Source organism: Lampetra planeri, chromosome 53 (assembly GCF_965212315.1).
Source record: "Lampetra planeri chromosome 53, kcLamPlan1.2.h2, whole genome shotgun sequence".
Taxonomy (NCBI): domain Eukaryota; kingdom Metazoa; phylum Chordata; class Hyperoartia; order Petromyzontiformes; family Petromyzontidae; genus Lampetra; species Lampetra planeri.
In genome coordinates this window covers 5,415,175-5,435,093 of record NC_136159.1, presented here as the reverse complement: position 1 = coordinate 5,435,093, position 19,919 = coordinate 5,415,175, and the positions used below count along the sequence as shown (strand labels likewise).

The window sequence follows — 19,919 nt, the reverse complement described above, 5'->3', positions numbered from 1 at the left end:
TGTCCTGTGGCTGGCTGATCTTCGCGCCGCCTGGATGGCCCAGCCCGTTGATGCTTCCTGGATTCTTTAAAAACGTTTTCCTGACCCGAATTTCGCAAATGCTGTAGGTTTGCTAAAAGTAAATGAAAACCTAGCCCCGTTGTCCTGCTCATGCCACACGCACGCACATTATTTTTTTTAAACCCCAGAATAATCGGTTTCTTTGTTGCTCGTCTTGTAAAAATCTATTGTTGTGCTCCTTACTTCTGTGCCCCCACACCAATGCCACCTTCGCCGACCTGTACTACCGACCGGCATGGTGAAGTATAGTCGAATAACCCTGATGACCTACATGGCATGAGGGTGGGGGGGGGACCCTCATCCTTCAGTGGATAGACAAAAAACGGCTGTCCGTGTACAATTCTGGAGAACGATGCTTATCTCGTGGATCACAGTTGAATTTTCAACAATTCCCTTGCTGTTGTATGTGTTGTGGTTCGCACGTTTTCTTCAATTTATCGTTTGCAATTTTAGTTTTGTCATTGTTAGTAACGCTATCGTCCCTTCTGGGACACACGCGTTTGCAGCCGCACCTTCCGACTGCACGGTTTGGCTACGAATGGTGCATACAGAAGTTCAACGTACATGCATCGTTTGGGACGAGAGGGCAGTTGCACGCGCGTGCTCGCGATGGCTAAACCCCGGGCTGTGAACCCGGACCGGATTGCCTCCTCCGCTCTATTTACGAAGGATTCCGTCGGTGTTGGCGCTATCGATTGCGTGGCCCAGCGCCGGTCCAGCTCCAGAAATCGATATGGCCGCCCGGCGCGGTAAACACACCGCGCGCCGCGGCGCATCCGATTTATATTTCTCTCTTTTTTTTTTTCTCCCGCACCACGTCCCGTCCACCTTCCCAGCCCCTCCACCTCCCGACCCGACCTCGAACGAGTCGGGGGGGGGGGAGGGGCGGAGGCATCTTTTTAACGGCGTCCTGTGGACGCTTGCTCGTTCCGTGTCTCGTGCGCGTGGCTGCTGGCCCTGCGAGCACCCTCCAGCTACGGCCGAGGGCTCCCAGATTTTCCTGGACCATCCGGAGTTTCCCCCTTTTCACGCTTTGCCCCCAACTTATAGCCTTGCCCCGAAGAGCAGATTGCACTTAGTTTTTTTTCTTAATAAAAAATGAAAATGTTTGTCGGTGGGGAAGTAAGGTCTGGTAACGCTGCGTCCCGAGACGTCGATTTTAAGAGCGATTATCAAGGCTCGTGATGGTTGCGCCAAATCGCACGTGAGGATTAATGCATTATTACGATGAATGAAAATGAGATGCGATTGTGGTTGCTTTTTGTCCGGCGTCGCAAAAACGAGCCTCCCGCGATACGTCCGCTCCAGCACGAACACTGATAAACATTTAAATGCAATCGAATAATCCTTCAAGATCAGCCATGATCTCTCCACTGCTGGATGAAGGTCTCCCTCTTAAGCCATTGCCATTTCTGACTATCGCAACAAAGACGCCACAAACCATCTAGCTCCCGCACACGAGCCGATTTTCATCGTTCCAACTCTGCAGTTAGGAGAATTCCCTCCATTTGGCTGTTGGCCATCGTTCTTTCCGGCGACGTGTCCAGCCCCAAGCCCACTTTACTTTTATAAACAGTCAGGATCACCAACAATGTTTCCAATCGCTGACATGTAAAATATGCATTTTTAAAAGAAACAAAACAACTATTGGAAAAAAGGCGTCTGTTTGGTGTTTGAACGTCTTAACACCTGTTTTATTGCCATAAAGTGTAAAACCTATTCTTATTTTTCCATAAATTTTTTATACTGGCAAAAAGGTGTCCCATTGATAAAAACAACTATTAGTTTATTAGGTGTGACGGACTTTCACCTTAGTCGAAATAAGAGTTTTTGACGCCAGCCAGCCAGCGCTTTGCTCGGAACATCGTTCACTCAGCGACGATCAATGACGGGGGGGACGGCTTCAGTCTCGCACCTGCAGCGTGAAGGACACGCATTCCTCACCAAACGACGTCCTCGTGGTGTGAAAATTTGATGCCGTTCTCCGGCCCTGGGTCTCCCGTGGGAGAATTGTCTTTGGTAGTCGGGCAGGGATGGGGGGGGGGGTGCTGTGGAGTGGAGGGAGAGCCGGGCACGGAAGGGGTTAAATTTACTGCCGAGCCACCGTTGATCTATGTTTTAGCTCCGGTTTCCTGGCCACTGCTATGAAAAAAAATAGATATGGATTTATCAGTGCAGACAGATGCTTGTACTCCATAAGCTGTTTGCCCAAGGCAAAGCAGAGCAGCGGTGTATGTCAGCTGATTGACAGGTTATTGCTTTAATAAAGCACAAAGTACATATTTTGTATAGTCCGTCGGCCTGTAATCCATATGTTTGGCTAAAGTGTGGTAAATTGCAAACCGCAGTCAAACTGTTCTGCCCTGTTTTTTTTTTTAAACGAAAACTTAAACATTATTTGCAGGGGGCGGTGGTATTACGAGATGATTAGTGCAGGCGTAAAAAAAAATACCAGCTTTTAAAGGTGAAGGGCTGTCATTTTAACGATTTTGTTGTGTGTGGCGCTCCTTCTGCATGGTGCAACGTGTGTGCCGTCTTTGCTTTGAGAAGGGCGCCGCGTGTGTGTGCATCGTCGGAGACCGGTGTGTGCGCTTTAGCGAGGAAGGCACAGCGGGCGGTGGAGGCTCCTCCGGTTTTTCCCCCTCTACATTTGGAAGCATGCCTTGAGATTATTTTGGTGCTATCAGTGTCCAAATGATGGGTCCACTTTGTTGAGCTGTCATTTGTGGGTAGCCAGGTCGCTTCTGAAAAGTAAGTTAACACTTCAGTGAGGTTTTCCAGGTAGGATGGGGATGGTTTAGTTGTATTTGTATGCTTTTGGGTGATTTGTTTACCTTTCTTGTACTTTGCACGACTATCGTGTTTTTTGTGTTGTTTGTTGTTGTAACGTTTTTACTCACTCCTATTGGACATCTGTGAAAGAGAGCTTTATAGCTCATCGGATTCCTCCAGTATCAATAAATGTTCTAATTCTGATTTAACGCGCGGTTACGCGCTCCCTGTCTTGCTGGATTGTGAGCGATTTTTTTTTATCGGCTCGTCCCCCCCCTCCCATCCGTGACAGAAGCTCGCATTCTTTCGCGCTGTCGTTGAAGAAAAAATGTTCCCCCAAAACCCTCCTCGTCATCTTCTTGGTTCTTTCGGTTAAAAACCAAGAAGATGAATCCCTGCAGTTACGAAAGCTTTAAATCGAAACCTCCTCGTCATGTTTACACGACGATTCATCGCTGTGTAGTTGTGTGTTTCGTGTTTAAAGTGCTTGCTTATTTCTCTGGTCGGCACGTGACAATGTAGAAGTCACGTAGGTAGAAAATAATAGATCACGACGTTTCGATCGCAACACAAGCGGCCGTCATCAGGTGAGACAATCACAGCAGTTTCCCTGCTGTGATTGTCTCACCGAAAGAACCAAAGAATATGGATTCCCGCAGTCACGAAAGCTTCAAATCAAGATTGGCAACGTATAATTTTTGTTGTTTGCTATAATATAATACTCATTAGCCACAATCTTGCCACTGCACGATGGAGTTCTTCTCAATGAAACAAAGTAAACTATATATGTAATACAGATGATTTAGCAAGAATCGATCACCATCAAAAAGTGTTGTAGTGTTGGTGTATTTGCCGTAACCTACCGCACGCCGTCTGGGTTAAATGACCCCCCCCCCCACTACCGTGACGTTATTCCGAGGTCGAGTAGAGACGTATGCCGGCGTCGTGGTCAAAATTTGGCAAATAGGTGAAAAAATAAAATATATATAAATACGTAGGTGAAAATATATATATATTTTTTAATACAAATATTTTATTTTTTCACCTACGTGATTTTAATCTCTTTGGTTCTTTTGGTAAAGTCACGTACGTAGGTGAAAAAATAAAATATTTTAAAGTCACGTAGCTGAGAAAATATATTTTATTTTTTCACCTACGTACGTGACTTTACCGAAAGAACCAAAGAATATAAAATGGCACCTCTTTTCACTGAAAATTTTGGGGAAACCGCAACGCAATCGTCACCTCACGATTGCACATGTTCTCGCAGGGAACCTCCTGAGCAAGAGCCTTCATGAGAGGGCAGGTTTTCCTGGTTTACACGAGCATAATAATAATAATATAATAGCAGTAAGAAGAGTGATAATAACTCTGTTTAATGAAATCGTGACCCGGAACAAGAATGGAATTCATGAAATCGCTTTGGGGGGAGGCGGTGGAGGGGAGGCTGTAGTGAACTGATGCCTTCCGGGACCCGCTGTGTTCGGAGATACGACTACACCCAGGGTTCTGCAACCAAAATGACAAGAGAGCAGCCCTTTTTTTTCGAATTCGTAGTTATCGTGCGGGTCAACACTGCCTTGCCACGCGCGCACCGTTGGTGGGTTTATGAAATGAGACAAAGCGAGGGCGTTGTGCGGCAGTCGCAGGATGCCGGGTTCGTCTGGAACAGGGGTCAGAAACTAAAATTCGTAAGAAAAAAAACCTCAATAACCACAATTCAAAGATGGTGGTCCTTAATAAATAACGTCACAAGGCAGTCCTTGAAGAGCCGCAGGTTGCCCCAGCCCCTTGAACGAGACGGATCTCCATGCAGTCGCCTATAGCTCCTGCTGCGTAAAATACATAGCCTCACAGTCCATGTGTGCTTGGCCTTTTGTGCCTCCCTCAGCTGTCTTGCACCACTCTGCCCTTGCGGAACAGCATGGTGCAGCATAAGCAATCCAATTTGTCCGCGTGCGAGTCATTGTGTCATTCGTTACTCTTACTTGAGTCAAGGAGAATAAACCGTCACGCGAAGTCTGGTCATCCTCGCAGCGGCTTTTGGCTGGCCATCGTGCGCTTTTAAATGCGCTTCTGCGGCCGTCTGGAACGCTCTTCCTTCCGATATTCGGAAGCCACCGGAGCTATGCACTTTTAAAATCAAGATTGAAAACTAATTTCTTTAGAACGGCTTTTCGTGTTTAGTTTGTTGTCCTTACCGAGCACCTCCGATTAGCACGGTTGCCTACGTACGGTGCGAACATACATAGCAGTCATTTCCATTGTATCACTTATTTACGGCTCATTCTGACTGGACGGCACCATTGGGACCTATGGCATCTGTGTGGTATTGATGATGAGCTACGTATAACTTTTGAACTTTGACTCGGGTTAAAAAGATTGTGACACCAAGAATGTTTTACTTTTTTTATCGTATGGTGTGTTAGGAATTTCTAAACTCTCTTTTTGTTCGTCTAAAAAAAAAAAATTGCATTAGTTGAGTTAGGAATAGTTTTGTAAAACAAGGAAAAAATCCGGCTAACATGTGTGGGACAAATGGGGTGTTTAGGCCGGGACCTCAACCATGAAATTTCGCAAGTATTTTCTGTTCTCGCTTTAACCTCACATTGCGAAGCAAGTTGCTCATCCAAATTACATTGGGGAGGTAGGCTGCCTTACAACTATCAAAGCAAAACAGCGAATGTGGATAAGTTATTTATAAACTATTTGTATTAAAAAGAAAACACACACGCCTGCCTGTGCTTGTACATAATAATGCGCACGCACGGACATACGGATTGTTTAACACAAAACCGACTGCCGTGTCTGTGAAAAAAAAAGAACTCCATGTGGGCTCTCTGACATGTGGAACAGCTTTCGTATGCGAGTGACGGGTGCGTGGGGAGCGGGTCACGGGCTGCTGTAGTCGGGGTGCTGTGAGGGCGATGGGTTTGGTGTGCGGGCGGGCTGGTGGGTGGGTTGCGTGTGGGTGGAGGCTGTGGCTGGATGAATTTGTGTGGATGGGTGGGGAACGGGTCGTGTAATGCTCTAAGTCCAGAGTGCTGTGAGGGTGACGGTTTGGCATGAATGGGTGGACATTGCATTTGGAGGTTGTGGGTGAGGTTATGGCTGAGGTTATCGGTAGGTGAGTAGATAGGTGAGTAGGTAGGTGGGTTTATTAGTGGGTGGTTTCAGTACGTGGGTGTTATTAGTGGGTGAGAGAGAGGGTGGGTGTAGGTTGTGTGGGTGGTTTGGGTAGGTGGGTTCGTGTTGAAGTGGGCGGGTGAGTAGGTAGGTAATTGGGGGTATGTAGGTGGATTGGGTGCGTGAGTAGGCACTGTGGGTCTATTGGTGTATTGGTGGATGGTATGGAGGGTTTAGGTTGTGGCATGGTTTCTGGCTGAGTGTGTGTGTGTGAAGGTTGTGGAGGTGGTGGCTGGCTGCTTTGAGTCTGTGGCGGAGGGAGGACAGGGCCCCACCTTATTTGGCATGGCAGCGATTTTGTCATCCCACCCCCCTCTTGCCTCCGTGAGCAGCCAGCCAATCTGTTGGAAAATGTCCCCCCCCACTCACCCCACCCCACCAGCACTCATCGGTCTACTCGCAGAATTGTCGTGGGGGGCGTCGAGTGTGGAAGCGAATTTTTTTTTTAAAGGGGGCATGATGCGATCTCGCCATGTGCGGCACCACGTAGAGGGGGCCGCCTGTGTGAGAGATGCCTCCGCTGGGCTCGTGTGACCTCTCCCGCGTTGCACGTGCGGCCCCCGTGTCCTTGCACGGAGCCTCGTGTTTGGCTTTCGGGAGAGGCGTCCGACGATGCGGGGTTGTTTAACAAAAATTTCTTGCGTTTTATCGATATTCGCACACACACACACACACGATGAGAATAAGATGGATCCGTCGGTTTTAAGGCTGCTTCTGAGATTCCTTTCGAGTGGCCTTGTTTGTCTACGCTGCTTTATAAATTGTAATCATTATTACTTTTGCCATGAGCTCTGTCGCAGAGAACAACGTCGTTAATGTGGCGGGCAAACGAATATTATGAACTCGGGAAAGCTGGAATGTAGCGAAAATTAAGTTTGAAAAACTAATTTGGTGTGCCGTGTTTTGTGTGTCCTAATTGATTTCTGGGCCGAGGCATCAACTCAGCTCACCATCAACTCCGCTCACCATGAATGGAGTTGACAAGACAGATTAGCCAAAGGTGGTTTAGCCCGAGGTCAAAATCCAGCATCGCAACCCGTTTAAGCAGTGGCGATTGATTCAATTAATTAAATTCACATTGGGACGCTCACTAGTAGATAGGCATCTTACAACTTGCCAGACATGCATGGCCCTCTTTTGTTCACAGTCATTGTTCACTTGCCCTTCTGTGTTGAGCATGTCCTGTATTGGGCAGACAGATGTGCGACGATTATCTGAACTGGTCCTGGGCCTCCCCTAGGTCGACTTGGCTTCAAATCAGGTACTTGGTGCGGTACGAAAACATCGCTTCTTGGGAGACAAAGGCGGCTGGGTGCTACGGTGGCGAGATATCTCCCTTGCCAAGTATGTAGGAGGTCGTGGGTTTGATCCTGACCTTGACGATGCCTGTATAATTGGAGTTCACGATTTCCCCGTGGTGGTCGTGTGCACAATATTTTTCTCCTGGGTTCCTGTGGTTTTTCCCCCCCTCCACGTTAAGAAACAACATTCTTTCAGATGATTTGACTGATAATTTATTATAAATTCCCTCGTTTGATTATAATAAGTCACCGCGATGAGCTATCATTTGTGGCCAGGTAACCTTTGAAGAAGAGCTATTTCGCTATGTGGACTTCACCTGGTTAAATAAAATAAAAATCAGTTTAAATAAAAGTGACACTGACAGCACGATGGCCTAAAAAATATTTGGTAAAAAAAATAACAAACCACAAAGTTTCACGCTGCGGTTTTTCATATTCGTTTTTTAAAAGATGTGCCTAGGGTAACCGCTCGGACCTTCATTCGAGTGGCGTGAAGTCGCGTTTTTTTATGACATTTTTATAACGAACGCGCGCCTGCGTGTACGTGCGCTCTTCCTTTGTGGTGACGACCTCGCTTGCTTTTAAAGTGAGCTCCTCCGCGTGCGGGCCACGTGGCGTTCGGCACGGGGAGTTGCGCGCCGTTAAATCGCCGCTCAACCCTCGACCGCCGTGTTTTTGTCTCGCCTCTCTTGCTGCCCGCGATGTCACCCGGAGAAGCTGTGCCGCCACCTGGATTGAACCGCGAAGGAATTGTTTGCGTCGACGCAGCCGGGCAGCCCGCAGTAACATGTTGCAACGACGTTCGAGAACGTTGGGGCAAGGACGTGTGAAGTCGGCAGGGTCTGTACGAGAGTGAGCGAGGTGCAATGTCGTGGTTAAGCGCGCTGCACGATAAACCCGACCGACCTGAGTGCGATTCCCCCCGCTGTGGCGAACATCAGTGGCGAGCGATGCCTGATTTATTCTGCGTCGTTGCCGCCATCTGTAGGGGTCTTTTTTTATCTGGTATATTTGTACCTTGCTGACTCGCCCCGATCGGGACATCTGTGAATCAGAGCCTCATAGCTCATCTGATTCCTCCCAGGACATTTAGCCTATGTTCCCGCAGGGCCGCGGGATGTGTGACTTTCAAGGCTTTTGATACTTGAATTGATCCTAGACCTCGCAACGTGGATTTCCATCCAATTTCATAACTCGCTGCTCTAACTGCTCATCTTCGCGCCCTGTACGTTTTTCACAAGTTAATTTAGTTTTTGTTTATTTCCTTAAAACGTCAAGAGGGATACACGTGAATTTTTTTAAAATCTCCAATCCACTTGCTTGCCAGAGAAAAAACCCGATAAGCGTTTAAAATAATCTCCAGATCGTTATCACCCAGCCCCCACCCCCCAAAGTTCATCAGCTCCCAGGTGCCGGGTATTTTGCGCGCATTCTTAAAAAATTCTTCATCTTCTTTCTTTGCAGTTGTCAGTTTTTTTTATTTTCTCATTCCCCCCCCACCACCCGCCGTTCACTCCACAGAAACGTGGCACACTGTGTGTGCTTGTGGCCTCTTGGGGACCCTGCGAAGGCTGTGATAGACAATAGAAGGTCTGTTGGGCGTGTGTGTGTGCGCGTGCGTGCGTCTCGGTTCACCCACCACCCCCCCTTCCAACCCCCTTAGCCTCCCCCTCGCTCCGCATCTCATTCTTTGACTGCGCAATAGATGACAGCTGTGGATCTCTGCGACGATGTCTTTCCTCTCCGACTCCCCGCCCGCCCGGCCGATCGCTCGCTCGCTCGCTCACATCTGTTCCGCGAGCATGAAAGTCGAAGCCGCCCGCCGCCACCGTCCCTCTAGAGATTTTACTCTGCGAGCGCGAATTGTTTTTTTTTCGGGCCCCTCTTTCATAGGCAACTCGGAGCCGTATCCTCCACGTGCCCTTGTTGCAGCGATGGATGGTTGTGTATTTTTATACGTCCTGTTTGATGTGCCTGCCCTCGCTGTTTGCCCTCTAATTGCTTGACGGGTGACTCCGTCGCAGAGTTATTTTAAAGCTATGATACCGTAGAGCATGTTTGTTGCCGTGAAGCTAAGGGGGGGGGGGGGCGTCTTTTGCTGGCTGTGGAGTGTTTGCTCCGACAAGTGTCGGCACTTCCATGGGGGGGGGGGGAGGGGAGTTGATCCTCCCGGCGGCACGTGCAGCAAAACGTCGGACCTCGTGCCGAACGATGCGTGCTATGACGCCTAAATCGCACCGAAGAAACCGTGTGGCGCGACCGCGGAAATCTTTGCCGTCGTTATATGTGCCTGTGTGTTTGCGTCTTAAAATGTATTGGTGCAGGTAAAAAAAATACATAAACAGGCCTGGTATTGAGAAATAAGGCCTATTTTTGTTGACTTGAACACTACATTTATAGTGATATTGCATTTCTGCTATATAATGACTGTGGATCAAATCAGAATCGTAATCTTTATTTAGCCTGGAAGAATCTGATGAGCCGATGAAGCTCTTTTTTCACAGAAGTCCAAATACTGTGGAAAAATAACATACTACTCAATAGCAAAACACACAAAATCGTATAATTTATTAGCTGTCACCAACCAGTTTGACCAACGCAGTCAGAAGTATTATTATTGTTAACAGCCAGGTTCAAGCATTACCGAGGGCCAAGTAGAACTTTCAATACCTTTTTTGTCAGGGGGCCACACAATAGACAAAGATCCCCCGTTTAGCCTTAACACACTTCTGTGGCAACTTTTGTTCGAGAGCACCTAATGAAGGCCGGCGCAGTACACCAGGGGGTGGGTGAACAGCACCACTCCTGACCACATTTGTCTCCCTGGTGGTGATGTTTGCACAGAGCACCGGGTACTCATTTGAGGCCGAGTCGACCTAGGGGAGGCCCAGGACCGGTTCAGATAATCGTCACTTGTGTGACCCTGGGTGGGAATCGAACTCAGATGGTCGGGTTCGTTAGCGCAGTGCGCTAATCGCTGCACTGCCGCTCCCCGTATTGCCAGTGACCAAAAGTGACCGAGCGAGCTAAAATGTGAACTACAGCTTTGCTGTCCGTTGTGGTAATTAACCTCCCCTCTAATAGCTGATTAGTGCGGCTAAGATGCTTGAAGTGGTGTATACATATCGTTGTTTGCAGGCTGTCTCGAGGTGGTGGTAGGCCCTCCGTGTGTCCGCGGGATGTGTGAAATGAAGTCGCAGGCCATAGGTTCCCACCCCTGTGCTGTGGGAAGGTATTAAGCTTTAAGCCTTCTCTGTGGTTTAGTGTCAATGTGCATTTTTTTTCCAACCCGCCATAGAAGTTTGGGTTTTCTACGGACCGTGAGAAAGATTTCTGTTCTTTGCTCTCCATTGTAAAGTCGGGGGGAATAGATTTTCTGTCTCTCTCTGTCCATCTGTCTCGCTCGCCTCTCGCGCAAACAACAGCGGACGCTCGCACACACACTGACATCCCCTTTTGAAACATGCCATTGGCTGCGAGAAAGTTACTTCTGGGCCGTCGTTTTACCATTTTTCTTTTTTTTGCTTTCGGTACCGGGCAGCCAGCTGCGCGCGCTGGCCAGGAGAAAAGTTCCGTGACGGTTTATATATATGTGTGTGTGTACAAGGTTGCGTTCATCTGCTGGGCGGTCGACCGTGAAAAATCCGATGGGTTCCGCCAAAAATACGGCGGCGAGCTTTGGACCGTGCTTTTCGGCGAGTGGCGGTCGTCCTGCTTGCTCGTGTGATCTTTGTTGTAATGCTGCTGCTGCTGCACGACTAACCGTTTTGGAAAGTGGGGGTAAAGTCACCAGTGAGCATTGGTGAGCATTGGTGACTATACTGTGCTGATGAGTCCTAGTAAGGACAAATACCGGTCGACCACAGTTATCTATGGTGGACCAGTTTAGAAGTGATTTTTGTATTTAGTTTGTTGTCCTTCCCCCGCACCTCCGATGAGCACAGTTGGCTACATCCAGTGCGAAAGAAGTTCTACATAATACGTAGCAGTGGCCGCAGAAGTTATTAGCGCGCGTGCAGTGTAGTGGACCCGGTGACCGTGAGGTGTGACCGCTGGCTGCAGCTGACCTCAGTGGCGAGCGATACCCAAACTGGTCTTCGTGGTCTGCCCCGTTCACCAACCAGCGGCTCTGATCAGCATCAGGAAGCGTGGTCAAACGTTCCCCATTGGCCGATAGGGCTTGGGGGAGTTGGGGAGACTTTTGTCCAGTAATTAATAACACTTTGGAGCTGTGTCATTAAGTCTGAACCAAAAAAAATGCGTTTTTATTTCCGATCCAACGAGAGCCTAATAAATGAATTCTGCGGGGGATGGCCGATCCAACACAGAAGCTGTTCTTCTGCTGGCATCCCTTCAGCTCCGTGTTGGCTGATTTGACTGGAATAATAGATTTTAATAACCGTACAAATCCCAAGAAAACACTGGTTGAACGCCATAAAAGTACGTGTCCCTTTTGTTTTAGTTGCTCGTTCCACCACGATGTTGCTTTTTGTGCAAAGATTGAGCGACTTTTTATATTTTTTTTAATCGGCTAATGTGCCGGTGCTGGAATAGATGATTGCATCGCGGGATCGTGAGTGATGGCAACGGCTCGGAGAGGCCTTTGTCGTCCAGCAGCACAAACTTGGTTGCTAAATTTTGCAATTAGGATTATGCATGTAGCAACATTGACCCCCCCCCCCTCCTGCAAATAACTTGACAGGACCCTCCTGAAAAAGAGGATTGAGACTCCGTAAAATTTTTCTGTGCACATAAGCACAGTAATAATTGCGGCGTGTACAATATCGAATAATCAACACTGGTGTTAAGAAAGTACTAATGACAATTCTGTACGATTGAAAGCAAAACAGTCACGAGCTTAATTTGCCAAGGGGCTGCGGGGAAGGAAAAAAACCATCCCTTCATCCAAACGCCTTTCATCGTCATCCCGACAAAGGCAGCGGGAGATGCGAAACCTGTCATTTGCCTGCTTGCATTGCGCACTGCATGGTGGCACCGGTGGTCCGGGCGCATGTGTGTTCATGTGCGTGCGCGCGCGCAAAAGTGGGCTGGTGGCGCAGTGGATAAAAGCAACTGGATGCAGATCATAAGATTTCGCTTCAGTGGCTTGCGTCTGGCTTGAGGTTTTGGGGAGCGAAACCGGCTACTTTAGTTAAATTTCCATTCGCAGCCCAGGTGGGTGGTTGTGGGGGCAGGCGGGCGGGCGGGCTAGAGACCGGCTCAAACGTCTCTGGGCCAGTGCTGCGAGGGGACAGCAGATCGACAGCACGCTACCGATCGCTGCAATGGCGAAAAAAAAAATCGATTTCATTTCTCTGCTGCGCCTCAGGACACGTGCTGATCCATGCTGGGGCGGTCGGGGAGAGAGAACGGCTCGGAGGTGAGGGGGAGGAGATGGGTGGGGGGGGGTGTGGAGGGAGGTCTGCGTTGGGGTGGAGTGAAAGCTGGGGTTGTGGGGGGGAGAGATTGATATGAGGTCACACCCCCACCCCACCACAGCAAAAGCAAGCAGCGCCTCGTAGCGCATCGCTTGCCAAGAGAGAGAGAGAGAGATAAATCATTAAAGGACATTTTTTAAGCAAAAGAGGGTAGATGTTAGATTGGATGAATGTGTTGCGTGTGCGATTGTTCACCTTGATGGCCTTTGTGTAGGGTGTTATTCACGCGTCTCATCAATAGCCTAGCGGTGGTCATCGGCGTGTCCACCAGAGCCAGGTTGTGCCAAAAGTGATGGTTCAATTCCCGCTGCAGCCCCCCACCCCGTTTGGGTTTTTTCTATTTTAATAATCGTTATTTAGTTCCAAAGTTTATTGCAATTGCGCTGTATTTTGTTTTTAAATCCTTTATATTAAGTTCGCTTGCTTGATTACGACCATGCAAATCATTCGGTCGTTTTTTAACCCACTTCCCGTGATCCAATCGAGCTGACATTTTCCACACAGACTCGTTGTGCGTGACAATTAATGTTCGTGAACATTTTTTTTCCAAAATTGTACATTTTTTAGGACAAAAATATTATATTTAATTACCAATTGCTTAATGGTGCAATGCAATCATCTGACCCATAGGTGGCAGCCATCTCAAGCCAGAGGACGAGAGGACTCTAGCCGCCACGCAAATAGAGAATTTATAGTGAAAAACTTTGTTTTTACGGGTTATACTTGTTTGGAACTCTTTAAGAGAGCAGCGCTAACCTCCGTGTGTTAAAAGAATGTCCTGCAGAAGCACATGTCACAGAACTACGCCTGAGATCCTTTCAATAAATCTTTCTTCCCCAAATACTCAGGGGCACATTGACATCCCACGTGTCTTTGTTGTACCAAGACATTTTCATGATATGGCAGTCAACACTGACCTTGTCTCATTCCCCGGAGCTGGAATGTAGCCACATTTAAAGAGTGAAAACCAAACGTTGCACGATGGGTTTTCGTTGTTGGTGGTCAGGCCAAGAGACTCTTGCTAACTCCGCTGCACTTGCCCCTATCCAGTTGAATTACATGGCTGCTGAAATCTGGATTTAAACCCAGGATCTCAGTGGCCAGAGCTGAGTGTATCCGAACCCCCCTGAGAAGTGTTTACAAACGCCATCAGCTGGCTTTCCTCTTCATTGAATACCTTTTTTTTGACTGTCATTCGTTAGGGTATAAGCCATTGTACATTTCGTCATTGATCCCCCAAGTTCTCATTTTTCTTTTAATCATCGCCTATGATGGTTGGGGAAAGAAAGACTCCGACCGTGAAGCCCAGGGCCATCCTTGAAAAGGGGGGGGGGGGGGGGTTCTTCTCACTCCTGCTGTGTTCAACCAGAATAATAAAGCATTGGCATTTGACGGATTGGGCCATTTTTACTCAGGAACCAGATGTCAATGAGTGGGTGACTAATTTTCCTATAAAGCCCAGCTTAGTGGGTCATCGGTTGAAAAAGCCAAGAGTGAAGCTGTTTTTGTTGTGTGGCCTGGCACAACTGCACTCGTGACCTATTGACCCACATTCCTTTGTAGCCTCTAACACACCCGGGGAAGGCTGATCCTCCACCCCTAGGTTGGCTCGGCCCGAAATATGCATCCAGCAAGGGCCGTTTGGCATTCGTGCGAATGACAATCGCACGATGAACAAGGCGGTGAGTGTGCGCGTTGTTAATTTAAAATAGAGGAGTGGTGGCGCAGCGGTGAGCACACTGCGCCGTGAATTCGGAAACATGAGTTCGGTTAACATGAGTGGTGAGTGATATCGGAACCGGTCTTGAGGTCGTCTCCACCCCGTTCTTTACCAACCAGCACTGACCAGCGTGGTGAAGTATAGTCAAACTAGCTCCCATGACTGGTACGGCGTGGAAAGGGACCTTCATCCAGCGGTGGATTAACACAAATCTGTAAACAACAATAACCTAATGTTCATTCAACTTTAACCTCCCATATTCATCTCCCAGGATCGTCAGTTTGTGGGGGTGAAAAAAAAATCATCGTGACCGAGTATTTTTCCGTTGTAAAACTTAAAAACGAACCGCGAATCTTGTTTTGAAATAATGATTTTTTTTCCAATAAAAAAGGTACGGCCGCCGAGGTGCCTTGAAATACAATCGTTGGGGCAACGCAACCCGACGTGTTAACCAAAAAAGAACCCGATGGTGTTGACACTGGAGTTTGTTTGCGATTACTGTATCCTTTGAAGAGAGCTGAAAAGAATAGCTAAACGTTTGTGTGCCGACAAAGGAGGGCCCCGTAACATTATAGCTGTTGGGTCCGAGGAGGCCGCTGAGCAAACACAAGTGCCTCCTGGTTTCCCAGTGTCTCTCTTTTAAACGATGCAGCTGTGACCCCCCCTCCCCCCCCTGGGCTGCCCTCACTGCCCTCTCTCTCTCCCCCCTCTGCTCCCCCCTCCCTCCTCCCACGTCCTCCTATCCCCTTGCCACCACCCTCATCTCTCATCCCAATCTCCTGGTCCCCGCCTGCCTCGCCACCCCTTAAAGCTGTTTCACTCGAACGAGACAAAGAAAGATGCCCCCCCCTGACCCCCCCCCCCCCCCGTGGTTGCGCTGTATAGCCGTGTCGTACCGCGTGCTGTTGTCGTTTCCGCACGATGTCCGACGTTTCGCTCCACGATTGCTGGGGGCTTTCACGGTTTCGGTGCCCCGGAAACTGACGCATCTGAGAACCATAGCCCAACGCGTAGACTGCTGGAGCAGTTAGCCAGTACTTGTTTAGGGCCGGGCATTGCGCAATGGGTGGCGGGGGCAGGGCCACACTCGGGTCACATAGGGGTAGGTCCAGGATGAGCTGAGATATCGCCAGTGATGCTGGCTTAGGTAAAAAATTAAAATGAATAAAGTAAAATAAATTTTAAAAACTCACTTGATACAGCTATCGTGCTGTGACGGTTCCACCTGAAGACGGAAGCTTGTGTTGCCTCCGAAACATCGTGATTTTTATTTGATTTTTATTTTACTTTTATTAATTTTAATTTTTTACCTACGTGACTTTACCGAAAAAACCTAAGAATATGAATCCTTGCAGTCACGAAAGCTTCAAATCTAGAATGCTGGCTTAGGCCGGGGAACGGAATTTGCCAGTTTCGTTTTGCAGCACGCTAACCACTGTGTGCCCACCGCTCTAGAATGCCACACACAAAAGCCTCCGTGTGCCGCTAAGCGAAGGTGACGTAACCACAGCGCTTTGTGCCAGGCTAGGTGTACTTTTGAGAGCAGAGATATTTTTTTGCGTGGACTCGCACCCACCCTCCCACACCCCCTACTGGAGCTGTCTTGTGCCAGGAGAAAGCGCGGGTGTGAAAAGATTAACGCCAATCAATCCTGCCGTGTGTCAAGCACGCGTGAACGCCCCGCATGCGCTCCCGCTCGCTCGCTCGCTCACGCACACACACACAGGCGCACACACATAGAAAACAAAGATCCTCCTTATAGCCATGTAGACTGCTGGACACACACACACTGCACACCACAGACAAAGACACACACACACGCATGCAGACACAATGACTCGCACGAAAACACAACACACAGTTGCACACACAGAAACTAGGACAAAAACCACTCACGCCTACATAAAGACACACAGAAACAACTCGCACATGACAAAACACGCACACAAAGACCCATGCCAAGACTCGCGCAAGTATACAACACAAAGGCACGAATATGATTTCGTTATAGATTTTGTGTTTCGGCTACGTAATGAGGCACAACACAAACACGATTACGAATCGTAATATTGGCTTTAAAAACTTTTTATAAACTCGCACCAGACGTGCAGAAATACAACACGTGCAAAAAACGGACAACAGCCACCATTCACCACTAAGTACCAGTGACATGACCACAGCACTTGTGCCAGGCTAGGTGCACTTTGAGGCCGAGTGAAGAGTTGGCTCGCTAACAGATCCGCCCGGCGCTCCGCTCATTGTTGAGCGTCGATCCTCTGCCCTCCATATTTTTGTTGGAGGGAGACTGCCTCCAACTGCCCAGTAGCATCCTTCACGAGCCTCCTCCACAGAGGCCGATCTTGACACCGCTGGTACCAGTCACCAACAGACACACGCACACAAAAAAAGAACAAACAACGCACACACACACACGTGCGCACGCGCACAATGCAACGCATTAACTGTGATCAGCCCCACACGCATGGGTGGTGCGCACACACACATCACGAATGCGCATGCACACACACACATATACATCACAAATGCGCATGCACACACACACACACCAGGGGGAGTGCACTGCTGGGAGGGCTTGGGCTACTGGAGGTGGTGGCGGCGATAGTAGGAGGGTGGGTGGGTCTAGCGATCTGTGGTTGGGAAGAGGTGGTGGGTGGAGGGGAGGGGGGATGGGTGGTGGTGGTGGTGGTGGCGATGCTGAGCGATGGAGGGGGGGGTGGGTCGGATGGATGGGTGGACTGGATGGATGGGATAGCAGGGGGAGGGGGGGTTGGCGGGGCAGGCAATGGGTGTGGAATTGGTTGGTGGGGGGTGGGTTGTGGTGGTGGGGGGGAAAGGGGATAGGTTGGCTTCACGCTGTTCACACGCTGCTGGCTCGCTCCAAGAAACGGCAGCGCGAGCGGTCGTGCGCACGGCTCCCGTGTGCGGCGCTCGCTCGGACTTAAAACGCCTCCACGCAGCGCCGATCCCGCGGACCGCTTCGTTCCGCTCAAACCGACGGCACCCCCCAGAGAAACCGCTCTCGGAGCCGCCGCCGCCGCCGCCGCTGTGTCCCGGTGAGTGATTTAGCTGCTGAGGTTTACTCGGTTGTTGCTGGTCCGTCGGCTTGTACGTCTGTTTGTTTTTGTGTGGAGTGGTGCCGGCCGCGGACCACCTCATGCGCCGTGCCGGCCTTAATAGGTGCTCACCAACAGCAATTGTAGGCTGTGTGGGGGATCTATTGTATTTGCGTTGAGCGGTAGAGTGATGGTTAGCGCACTCTGCTATGAACCCGGCAAACCTGAGTTCGATGCCCGACCCGTGGCCAACAACGGTACCGATCCTGGACCTCCCGCTAAGTTGACTGCCTAAAATGAGTACTTAGTGCAGCTTGTAAAATATCAACACTGGGGAGACAAAGGTGGCCGGGTTTCATGCTGGGCTGTCCACACCGTCGCCTCGTGTGCCATGCCAGCCTTCGTAGGCGCTCGCTAACAGCACTTTCCCCAACAGCCTGTGTGCGCTATATGGGGGATCTCTGTCTGTGTGCGTGCGTATATAGACAAGCGGGAATACACGCGAACAGTTTGTCTCCTACGCTTTACGGCGTCGTCGCCAAATGGAAGAGTGGCGACCGTCCCGTCGCGCTGTGCTCTTGGCGGTGCTGTATTCCGTATTTGTGGCGTGTGTGCGGAAATTTGATCTCCAACCCTCCACCGCCTCCCCCCATGTGTTTGTGTCGTCGCTGGGATGCTAGCCGCCCCGTTTGCGCGACGCTCTGGCGTGTTTGTCCACTTTTGAGAGATGCCGCCGGGCCTCGATGCGCGCGCTTCTTGACCGAATGTTTCTGTTTTCGCCCGACGTTTGGCGAAGGCGCCGCCGATGCCTCCCCATCACCGACAGTCCGGCAAAATCCGGCAAGGGGATGCATTTCCAGCCGTTTTGCCGTGGCTTCAATCTCGCACTTGATAACGTCGTTAGCACGAGTTAACAGTTGCGGGCGCACGCGCACTGCGTTGCCCACCTAATGCAGTTCGGAGTGGGAGTTCAAATCTGTAAAATGACGAGGAAAGCCATCGCAACAGAAAACCTGGAGCAGGAGTCGAACTAGGTGCTACGTTCTCCCTTTGTGTCTTCAGCGCCTTATGTGCTCGTGTCAAATCCCAAAACAGATTTATGTTTCACCGGGTCGATGATTTTCTGCACGACCGTGGACTTGCATACGCGTAATGTAAATACGTCTCTGCCACGGCTCTCTCGCTCCTTGTGAAGTTTATTTTTACAGGGTTATTTTTTTTTTAACAGGTTTACTTTTAAGTCTGATTGCGCGCACACGTTTGACCCTCCTTTCTTTTCGCGAGCGTGTCATCGGCATATTTGAATTGCGCGTCCGCACACACACACAGCTCCTTGTGCGAACCAAGTGCCGGCTCGACGCCGTCGTTATTTAAAACACGCTTCACGAAACCCAACTCGCCTACCACGTCTCCGTGCTTGCTGTGCAAGACTTTCGCCCGAAATAACGCAACTTGGCTTGTAAAACCGCCGCCGCCGCCGCTTCTCGCTGCTGCCCGCCGACCGATTCGGACGACCCGCCGGCGCTCGGATTCCTGCCACGCGTCCGCGCGGTCCCGCGTATGCAATCCCCGCGGCCGAACACGGCCAATTCGGTTTCTTTTGCACAAGGCGTTCCCACCCTGTCATTGCCACACGCACGCGCGCGCGGCAAAAACCGCGCCGTCGAGACGACGTTTCCTGTCGCACGGGCGACGTCCTGGCCCGAGAGCCGTCTACGAAAAGCCACGGGCGAGCGCGTTCGTTACCCGAGCGTTCCCGCAACGTCGTGGTAATGAGCGTCATTAGGAAGGGAATGTTGCCCCCCCCACCCCTCCACCAACGTTAATAAACAATGATGAGCGCGCTCATCGGGACATTTGTCCGCGGCTGCCGAGCTACGGCCACTCCTCGCCGTTGCTGTGCGAGGCGCTCGCATCGGTGGTGATGGTGGTGCGTTGGAGCGTGCTTTGCCTTGCGTTGGAGTTATTAGGACTGCTACTTCTCTAACGCACTGGGGTTCTAGCCCAATTAACCACCTCCAATTGGTTACATGTGCCGGGGAAAAACTAAAAAGAGCGTCGTAGTCAGATTGTAATTTGTTGTGGCTCTGCTCTCCAACACACCGGTGTGCTGTACTCGTAACGAATTGGCACGTTCTGTTTACGTGACAAACCTTGCTAGTTGGCTGTGTCGGGGGGGGGGGGGTGGCGGATTTAACGATGCATTTATATAATTACGCGATCTAACCCAAAAAACAACTTCTTATGGATAAAAAGAGCCATCGTCCTGAATCACAGCGGGCTAGCAGATTATACTTTTTTTACGTGTTTTTTTTAATGGCCCAGTCACCAGTGACCATATATATAAAGAAGAAATAAATAAAATGTT

The 19,919-nt window shown here is 49.7% G+C and overlaps 1 protein-coding gene across 5 annotated transcripts in view; it reads left to right on the top strand.

Moving 5' to 3' along the window:
* LOC144734818 (repulsive guidance molecule A-like) overlaps positions 1 to 19,919 on the top strand; it is a 124,887-nt gene that overhangs the window by 66,988 nt on the left and 37,980 nt on the right. Inside the window, exon 1 of one of the 5 annotated variants that reach the window (XM_078617204.1) lies at positions 17,363 to 17,551. The exons of the other annotated variants lie outside the window; for them this stretch is intronic. The gene's annotated coding sequence lies outside the window, so the exon portion shown is untranslated. Of the gene's footprint in view, positions 1 to 17,362; positions 17,552 to 19,919 lie in introns of those variants that run through there. 5 annotated transcript variants of the gene reach the window in all.